Source organism: Myotis lucifugus, unplaced genomic scaffold (assembly GCF_000147115.1).
Source record: "Myotis lucifugus unplaced genomic scaffold, Myoluc2.0 scaffold_263, whole genome shotgun sequence".
Classification (NCBI taxonomy): Eukaryota; Metazoa; Chordata; class Mammalia; order Chiroptera; family Vespertilionidae; genus Myotis; species Myotis lucifugus.
This window is the reverse complement of record NW_005871311.1, coordinates 1,701,465-1,711,334: the sequence shown is the minus strand read 5'-3', so window position 1 is coordinate 1,711,334 and position 9,870 is coordinate 1,701,465.

Sequence of the window (9,870 nt, the reverse complement as noted above, 5' to 3'; positions counted from 1 at the left end):
CTCTTACTAAGTGTGGGCTCTTAGCAAGGAGAATCTTGAGAACCCCAATATTTCCTGCAACTTCCTTGCGGCAACTCTCACTCTGAATATAATAGAATGTGCTCCCAATCCCCCCTTTCTTAAAAAAGAACACAGCAAGTTCTGTTTCTGTTATTATTACCAGCAGAGGCTTATACAAGGGAAGCATTAAAGAAATTACACCCAAATACAACAACTGACAGTGTGTGACAATCTAATTGCATTTCTGTCATCCCAGAGAAGCTATTTGTTGTCCCTCGTAATGATGCCATAAATTATCCATCAACTGGAAAGAGACAGTTTTAAATGCAACCTCCTCACAGTCTTTGGTCCTAAACACATTACTGGGACAACTAAGTGTTCTTGGAAAGTAAACGTCTCTTTCCTTCCCACTTCCCACTACACCCTGGGATCAAAGCAGGGATGGCAAGGCAGCGCGGCCCGGGCGGCAGCACTCACGGTGGCAAAGTGCTGGGTGACGTTATCTGAGCTCTTTCTCTGTGGGTAATAGCCCTCGCCGTGTCAGAGAGCACAGGAGAAGTTACAAACGGAGCAGCTCAGAAATCACTGCCTCCCATCCTGTAAGCGATGGCCACAGGGCAGTGGTTAAGAACGCGGGCTTTTGAAGGCATGTGAGTTGGATTCTAAGGGATCACTTTCTAGGGCTGCACTGCTCAGTGGAGAAACCACTGGCATGTGTCGTTATTTAAATTTCAAGTAATTAAAAGCAAATACAAATCTGCAAGTGAGTTCCACAGTCAGACGAGTCACATTTCAAGGGCTCAGATAGCGAGCATTTCCATAGTCACGGAAAGTTCTACTGATCATCATTTTTTTTTAATGTCCACTGCTGACATTCTAATTCACCCCCGTCTGTGGGTGGGAGGAGGACAGCAACCTTGCTTCCTCCACTTCGCTCTGCTCTAATTTCTCCTTTACTCAGAAGCCAGTGACATCATTTTCAAATTTAAGTCCTACCACGCTATCCTCTCCCATAGTTTTTTTTATTAGAATAAAATTCGTGCTCATTACTATGGCCTGTGAAACCTCACATAACATGGTTCATAGACATCTTTCCTACCTCTTCATTCAAACACTCCATACCCCCACCTCTTACTTCTTGCAAGCTACAATGGCTTCTTTCTGGTCTTTGAATGCTCCAACGCTTTAAGGGTTTTTGCCTAGACATTCCCATTTCCATGAATGCTCTTGCTCTCTATGGCCTTTATCATTAACTTCTTGTGTTCATTCAAAATCTTAAATTAGGGTTAATTTCTCCTGGAGGACCTTGCATGACCCCTTTCTTATAGTCTGGCACCTGAACTTCTTTATATAGCCATTACCATTACTTGTTAATTTTGATTATCTTCTTATTTTTATAATTATTGTTTGTCTTTATCCACTATAGTCTAATCACAATAAAAGCAGAGTTTCTGTATCTTTTATTCTATGCTAAACTCTCAAGTGCCTAGTAAATTATAATTTTAAATGATGAAATTGTAAATGCAGAATGACTCTCTGAGCCACTAAAAATGGTAGATGCATTAGATTATTCTCACAATTTTCTTCTGAAGGGGTTAAAAATAACACCTTTGTTTTATAGATGATGAGGGTTCTTAGACAGCATTTAGCGCTCTACATGTTTAATTAGTGCCAGTGTACAGCAAGTTCTCTGGCCTCCCACCCAATGCAGCTGTTGGAAACTATAAAACATGAAATCTGGCCATTGTTAAAGAAGTAGAAGTAGAACAAACGTTAATATCTCCTTGACATGAATTGTCTACATGTAGCCTTTATCTCATCTGTCCATGTCATATCTACATGGTTCTTCCTGTCACATACTTGACCCAGATGTGACCTGAGTTGAACAATGTAAGCCCAGCCTAGTTGATCATGAATCTTATTCACAAGAGTAAGTTCAACGTTGAGGTCCTAGTGAGAACTATGATATGGACAACACCATAGGGCTAACAATGCAAGATGAGAAATTGGTTGACATTTTCTATAGGACTCTCTCCTCATAAAGGTTTCATTCTATATGATTATGCATATAAACTCTAATCCGTTGTGTAAGTAACTTCACCTTTTGAGCCACTGAAAATTTTATGTGTGTTAGTTTAAAGCCACCACTATGATAACCAAGCTCAGTAAATAGACTACAAGACATAATAGTTTTAATACAAAAAATACCCATGTTTCACTATTTATACATATGAGATACAGCAAGAAGACCCAAAATGCTTTCTAAGGAGAAAACATAAACATGTTGAGGAATAATGAATGACTCATGGATCTAATTTTCACGTGCATAATATAAAGACCCACTCATCTAAGCTGCTGAAGGTTCAGTTCTTACTTTTTGATGATTTGATGTATGAAGGGAGTTCATTTTTACACCATTGGCTTGATTTATTAACAAGCCATCCTTCTTCACTAAACAAGCCATCCTTCTTTAAGGACTGTACATTCTAAAGAGAAAATGGCCACTCCATGGGTCCATCCAACTCTAACATGACATAGGACGGAATGGATCACAGGTGGAAGAAGTAAAAGATGGTCTGGCCAGGCTAGTTAGAAACAGAAATCAATTGTGCTACCTTTTCTCCTAAGAGAGCTTTAGCTTTATAAGGTCACAAAGGTAATGCCTCAAACTTTGCAAAAATATGTAAGAGCCACAGGAGGCAGCCAGAGCGATGGAGAGAAAGCACACACTGGAGAAGAAATGAAGGGGCTGGTAGTAGTGTATCTCTCTCTCTTTTTTTGTTTGTTGTTGTTGTTAGGAGATGTGTTTTCTGTCACAAAATATCCTCCCCAACCTGTATTTATCTGATGACTCTATGTTTGGACTAACTCTGCCTGATGGTCCCCACAGCCTTAATTTCATCATCTACTCATCATTCTCCAAATATATTACACACTTTCCCACTTCTCTACTTTATTCAGGCAAAACCTTCTGCTTAGATTATTCATTCCCACCGTTATGGTTAAGGTGAGCCTGGAAGCGATGTTAAATGTCAACCTTTAGAGAAATGGAAGAGAGGTGTTTTCTGTCCCACACATTAAAATGAGACTTCCTCTAACTCTCTACAATAGTATGATGACAGCTCCATTCTAGTACCTCATTAAATTATTCAACAGTTATTGAAGGCCTACTATGTGCAAGACTTATATGTTATGAAGCCTTAGAGTTACCAATAAGCAATGTTTTATAAGCTGATATGCTTCTTAAGGTCATGGAGCACATCTAACTCATTTTTTTTTATTGCCCACAGCCTCTAGTGCCATTCCATAAACGTATTAGGAGCTCAATGTTTATTAAGTAAACAAAAGCATGATCCATCAACTTCAAAGTGAATCTTGAGCCAGAAGCAACCCAAGAAACCTCTTGACAGAAAATGAACAGCTCAAATCCACTGTGGCCAAAACACATGCCTCACTTTCAGGAATATTGAATCTGGGTCATACATTTGGATAAATTTCAGGCATCAAGGAAGTCACTCCCTGTATGCTATCTCCCCTGGAGGATTAAGCAAAAGGCAAATTGATTTGAATCCCTGGCCGAGTGGGGGAAACCCTGCAGGGTAGGAGGAGCTTTGGGAAGATTTTTGATCAGCATGAGAGTCACCTCAGGAAGGGGAACAGGGAGGAGATGTTTGTTAGGCAGCGTATGGATGGATGGGCAGCCAAATGGCTTGATGAGATAAGAAGGAATAGTTCTGAGGCCACCCACCTCCTCACCTCAAATACAATTTCCCACCCACATGACAGGGCCGGGCTGCTTTCCAGTAGCTTGGTTTCCCAGACTTGATTCCTGAATGGAAAAGGTACGCATGCTAAGACTAGAATTACATTTAAGATATTGATTCAGTTATAAATATAGATGTAGATTGGTACAGCTATAACTATGGATATAGATTCTAAAGGTATTGTCTGGTTATCCATAGACCAGTGACACATATACACTGGAGTTTGCTGGAATCATTTGGAGTTTTCAATACAGATATCATACGGATAATGGATGCAGGCAGTCCATAAAATCAGCATTCTGAAGAAGCATCTTACATAGGTGTTTAATACCTTTTTAGAGCATAAACACTATAATTCATGATAACTTTTTATTGTCCTTAAATACTAGTATGCCTTGCATGTGGCCAACTAATCTCTTCTTTTTTTATTTTATTAATTTCAGAGAGAGGAAGGGAGAGGGAGAGAGAGATAGAAACATCAATGATGACAGAGAATCATCCATTGGCTGCCTCCCACACACCCTCTACTAGTATTGGGGATCAAGCCCGCAAGCTGGGCATGTGCTCTGACTGGGAATGGAACTGTGACCTCCTGGTTCATGGGTAGATGCTTAATCACTGACCCACACCACCTGGTCTAATCTCTTCTTCCACACACACACACACACACACACACACACACACATATGCACGCTCTCAGTATAGAATAGTGGAATATAAAGTTGGAGAAATCATCTAGGTCCTGATTTTGTAATATTTCATATGCCATATTCTGGAGCTTGGTTTAGTTGGGGCTATAAAAGTATATTTAACTAAGATAGAGATTTTTATACAACAGAATTTTCTAATAGGCAGCTCTGTGGAGGCTGGCTTAAAGAGTAAAGGAGTTAGAGAAAGAAGGAATCATTACAGAATTTTTGCATGTAATTCACACTACCATTACTTCTTTCCTGGGATAAACAATAGGGATGGGCAGTAAAAGGTGATGGGTTTAAGTAATCTGCAGAAAGTAAGGTAGGCAGAACTTGATGTGATTGGTTATCAGGAATAAAAATGAGAGAGCCGTCCTGGATAAAGCTCTGGCCTGGTTGGAGTGACTCAGCAGAATGGGCTGTGGTTCCTTGAAGTGAGAAACCCAGGGTTGAGGTGGGGTGTTTCTGAAGGGAGGAGCCAGTGTGTTGACAAGGTGATGACATTAAGGTCTTTAGCATCAACGTCCTGAGACCCTCTTTTCTATAACCACAACTCTCCCACAAAGGAATCATTCTGGACAGAGATATTCATCTAGATTTGGATCTTATGATAATAGAGTTTAATAAATATCCCTATTTTGCATGGATCAAAGGAACCTATGTAGTAACGTAAGGATTTATTTATAGATTAAAATAAGAAATGTGTGCCGAAATAATCACCGTTGAAATGATCCTCATTCTTTGGAACTTAAACCTGTGTGTTAGCATAAAATGGATTTCTTTCTTATCATTTAAAATAAAAAATACAGTGGGGCCTTGACTTACGAATTTAATTCGTTCCGTGACCCGTGACGGAGCTCATAACTCAAATTACTCGTATGTCAAATCACTGTGACGTTCGCTACGGCAACTAGCGGTGGGGTATCTGAAGCTGGCTCCTAACCCGAAATTTTTTGAGCTTGCAACTCAAAGCAAAAAATCGGCCGAGAGACGGCTCGTATCTCAAAAAAACTCGTTAGTCGGGACACTCGTAAGTCAAGGCCCCACTGTATTTTGTTCTTTTTGGATACAGAGAATGGTCAGTTCAGGCTGTTGGAAAGTTGGATGGACAGTCTAACAGATGCATTATTAAAATGTTTCAAGATGACGGGGATATTGACATGTAAGGGGGAGAAGATGGAGGGCAGCTAATATTCATTAGGTACCCACTGTACATCTTCAACATCATTTAGAAAACTCACCTAAATTCAAAAAGAACATACTAAAAATTATTATACTCATTGTACATATCTAAACAAAACTGTAGAAAACCATTTTTAAAGTGCTTTCAGAGTTTAACTGACATTTGTTATGTTTTACCTGTTAGGTACTTAATGTGCTATGGTAGGCAGGCTCTGAAATAGAACAGTAATCCCCATCCCTAGGGAATGCATGCTCTGTGTGGTCTCCTCCCCATGAGTGGGACCCAGACTTAGTGATTGTTCCCCTGAATTGAATATAGAGGAAGTGCTGTTATGTCACACCTGGGATTGGGTTATATGAAGACTATTGCTTCTACCGAGGGCACTCCATGCACGCCCTTCCTCATTCTTTGGGCCCTTCTTTCTCCCTTGGATTATCCACTCTGGGAGAAATGAGTGGCCCTGTTGGTGAGTTGCTCTCTGGCGAAATCCATATGAGGAGAAACTCGGGTTGCATTCTAACAGTCAGCAAGGGAAGAAGTCTTGCCAACAGCCACATGTGTACAGAGGACTCTCTAGTCCCACACAAGTCCTCAGATGATTATAACCATCACCCACAGCTTAACTCCAACCTCATGAGCGATCCTGAGCCAGAATCGCTCATCTAAGCAAGTCCCGGATTTCTGACACAAGGTGAAATAAATGTTTGCAGCTGTTTCAGCGGCTAAGTTTTGGAATCATTTGTTAGGCAGCAGTAAATCCCTAATACGCATGAATGCCTTCATTCTGTGCTCATAAAAGTTTGTTAGAGATAGTAACATTCCCATTTCATAGAAGTGACTGAGACCCACAGAGGCAAAACCATGATTGAGATTCGAGCCCTACCCAGTCTGGCTCCTAATTCTACCCAGGACACCCAAATGCCTGCTGGGAATGTAGGGGTCTCCACAGCTAACAGCGGTGATTCTGACGGCTGTGAACACCTATGTCCTTGGTTTTATTTCTGACTGTTTCCTGATCACACAGACAATTCAGTTAAGACGAGGTACTAATATGCTGTACAGATGCTTCCAGCGACCTGCTGCTTGGGCAGCAGCTGGGAACGACTAACTTTCCCAGCAAGCCCTGATTAGCATTTTGATCTTGACAAGCACTTTTCTCTCTGAATGCCAACGCAGAAGTGATTGTTGTCACTGCCAGGCCATAGGCTTCTACTGTGCACCTACTCTGTGGACCGCCTCTGCTTACTGAACCCCCCTCCCCACCCCCATCTGCTGCTGCTTGTGCAACCGGGAGCCCGTTCCCCTGATTTGCAGCCATGGGCACCCTTTGGTGGGAAGTAATCCGTGCAGCTTGTGCACGTTATGAATTTGGAAAGTATCTTGGGTTGGAACTGGTATTGTTGAGTCCCTTTCTATGTGCTTGGTACTCATGATACAGTAGCTTATTGAATATCCACCTGCCAAAGTGTGTGAGGGTTACTTCACTGCCTTGTCCCAATGAGGTGGAGAGAGTCACTTTTCCCTGTAAGGACTGATCTAAGTTTAAATGACTCATCTCTAAGATGGGAAGACATAACCCCATTTATTACTATTTTCCTGGGACCTGTGAAATGTTAACAGTGCACAGCACTGGGCCAACATACCGTGTGTACTCAATGCAAGCTCTGTTTTCCTCCTTTCCCTTTAAGAGATGATAAGAAGTGGTCAACTTATTTTTCCTAATGCAAAACTCATTGATATTTTACCTCCTTTCAAGGTCTTAGAACCCCTTAAAAAATTGCAATTTCAAAGAATGCCTATAAATTCTATTTGGGTTATGAGGCGCCCGATTTGCCTTCCTATATGTAATTTGGTTTAACCGCTAAGTGAGCCTTACCAAAATGTGTACTTGGGGATGTAGCAAACTGAGCTACTGCTGTTGGTAAAGGGCTGTGATCCCAAGGCTGCCCTTTAACACAGACCTCTCTTGTCTCTGAGCGGTATCATAGCTGTAAGTTATTGATACCTCACTATGTCCTGGAGACTTTATCTCCAGTTCTCACATCAGCTCTTCCAGATAACATATAGTTTCTCTGTCTACAAAATAAAGATGAGGATTCAGATAAATGTCCCAAAGTCATAGACAATCGGTTGTTCTTAGGACATGTTTTTCTGCCCTGGCCAGTATGGCTCAGTGGATAGAACGTCAACCTGCAGACCAAAGGGTCCCGGGTTCTAGTCCAGTCAAGGGCACACACCTCGGTTGCAGGCTCCTCCCCAGCCAGGGCCCTGGTCAGGGCACGTGCAGGAGGCAACCAAATGATGTGTTTCTCTCACATCGATATTTCTCTCTGTCTTTCCCTCTCTTTTCCACTCTCTCTATAAATCAATGGAAAAATATCCTTGGGAAAGGATTAAAAAATAATAATAATAAAATAGCTTTACCTTTCCTCATCCCCAACACAGAATCCTGCTCACTAAATCTGGTTATTATTATTACTGCTAATAATAATAATTAGAAAAGATAAAGTCAGAACAGAGAAAGTAATGAAAAAAAATAAAACCAAGAGGAAACTATTTCAATAAAATGAAAGGATAAATAAAAGTGTTCTGCTCATGAGTGAATTTGACAGAGGAGTTCCAGGAAAAAGAATGAACCCAGTTGCATAGGGTTTAGGTAGTAAAAATAGTGCACAATCATAGTGCTCACTATGTGGTAGATACTTTCCCATTAGGGTTGTTTGCAAGGACTGTGAGAGATAATCTGTCCTAAGTAGTGTCTTTACATCTAATTTTCAAATGAAGCATCTAAGGTTAAGAGAAGCTAAATAACTTGCCAAAGACACACAATGAGAAATCAAAGGGACATAGATTTGCCAAGGAGTTTGATTTATGAGCCATTATCTTAATCACTCAACAATATTGACACCTGTGAAATGCTGATGTTTCTTATCCAGGAATGTTTTAAGAATATAATGGGTTAGGATTTGATGTTAAAGTTATGACAGATAAAGATAAGGAAGCTTTATAAAAGATGAAGCGGAAGGCTTTACTACATAATCAAAACTGTATACATAAACAGGGCATTGAGTATTTGTGGAAAAAATTACACATTTTTTTTTCACAAATGAGAAATAGTGGTGAACTATCTTTAATAGAGTGTGTCAATACAAGAGAATACTTTGGCTGAATAGTTGGGGACACAATATCTTATTTCAGGAGGAAACATGGTTCCTTAAAAATTAATGGATTATATTAGATATCATAATAAATTAATGATCAGAACGTTGTGGGTTCAAGGCTATTGTATTTCCCCCCCCTAGATTGCAGTATCTTTTAGTCAAATCCAGCACTAATTTAATCACCTGAATTGGTTAGTAACAATGGAGTAGTATATATATTCAAGATCAAAAGAGATGAAAAATGTAATCTTATCATGGCTTGAAGCAATATTGAAAGTGGTTCTGCTCTGAATGTTTACAATTATTCTTCATTGAACACAGGTAGTATTGGTTGGGTAACTATACCAGTGGCTTCTGCTTTGCTAATTATCTAAATTATAGATATTCAGTTGCTATAACCTTGTGGCTGGGAATGGCTTAAGGTTACCATCTTAAGCTAGTATGCTATTGTAGAAATTATTGTGGATTTGAAATCTTATATATAACTCTACTTTGACTATCTGTATGGTTTCCAGATACAATACAATGGTTTCCAATTAAATTTCAACCTTCAATAAACATTAGATAGCATTTTTTTGTTTGTTTTTGTATAAGAATATTCAAAATACAGTCTGGGGCAGGATTACACAAGAGATTACTTATCATTTATCTGAAATTCAATCTTAAGTGGGCATGCTCTGTTTTTGTTCGCCAAATGGGAGTTTGAGAAAATTCCTGGACTTAAATATTTTCAACTAAATGAAGTAGACAAATCATCATTGCCTACCTCACAGATTAAGTAATGGATCAACTTTTAACAGTCATGTCAGTGGCATTGTAAACCACTTTGAACTTATTTAAAGAAAACCATGGCATTAAATAACACCTTAAATAATGCTTGCCCTTGAGTATGACATTCTTTGTCCCACTGATATAACCTTCCATTTAATTGGGATAAATGTTTCCATATTGTTCACTCATCTATTATTCTTAGATGCATCCAAATGTATAAAAGGATAAAAATGGGTCTGGGAAAATACTCTTTAGCTATAGCAAATGCCAACAAGTCTAAGGGGGATAATGACAGGTCT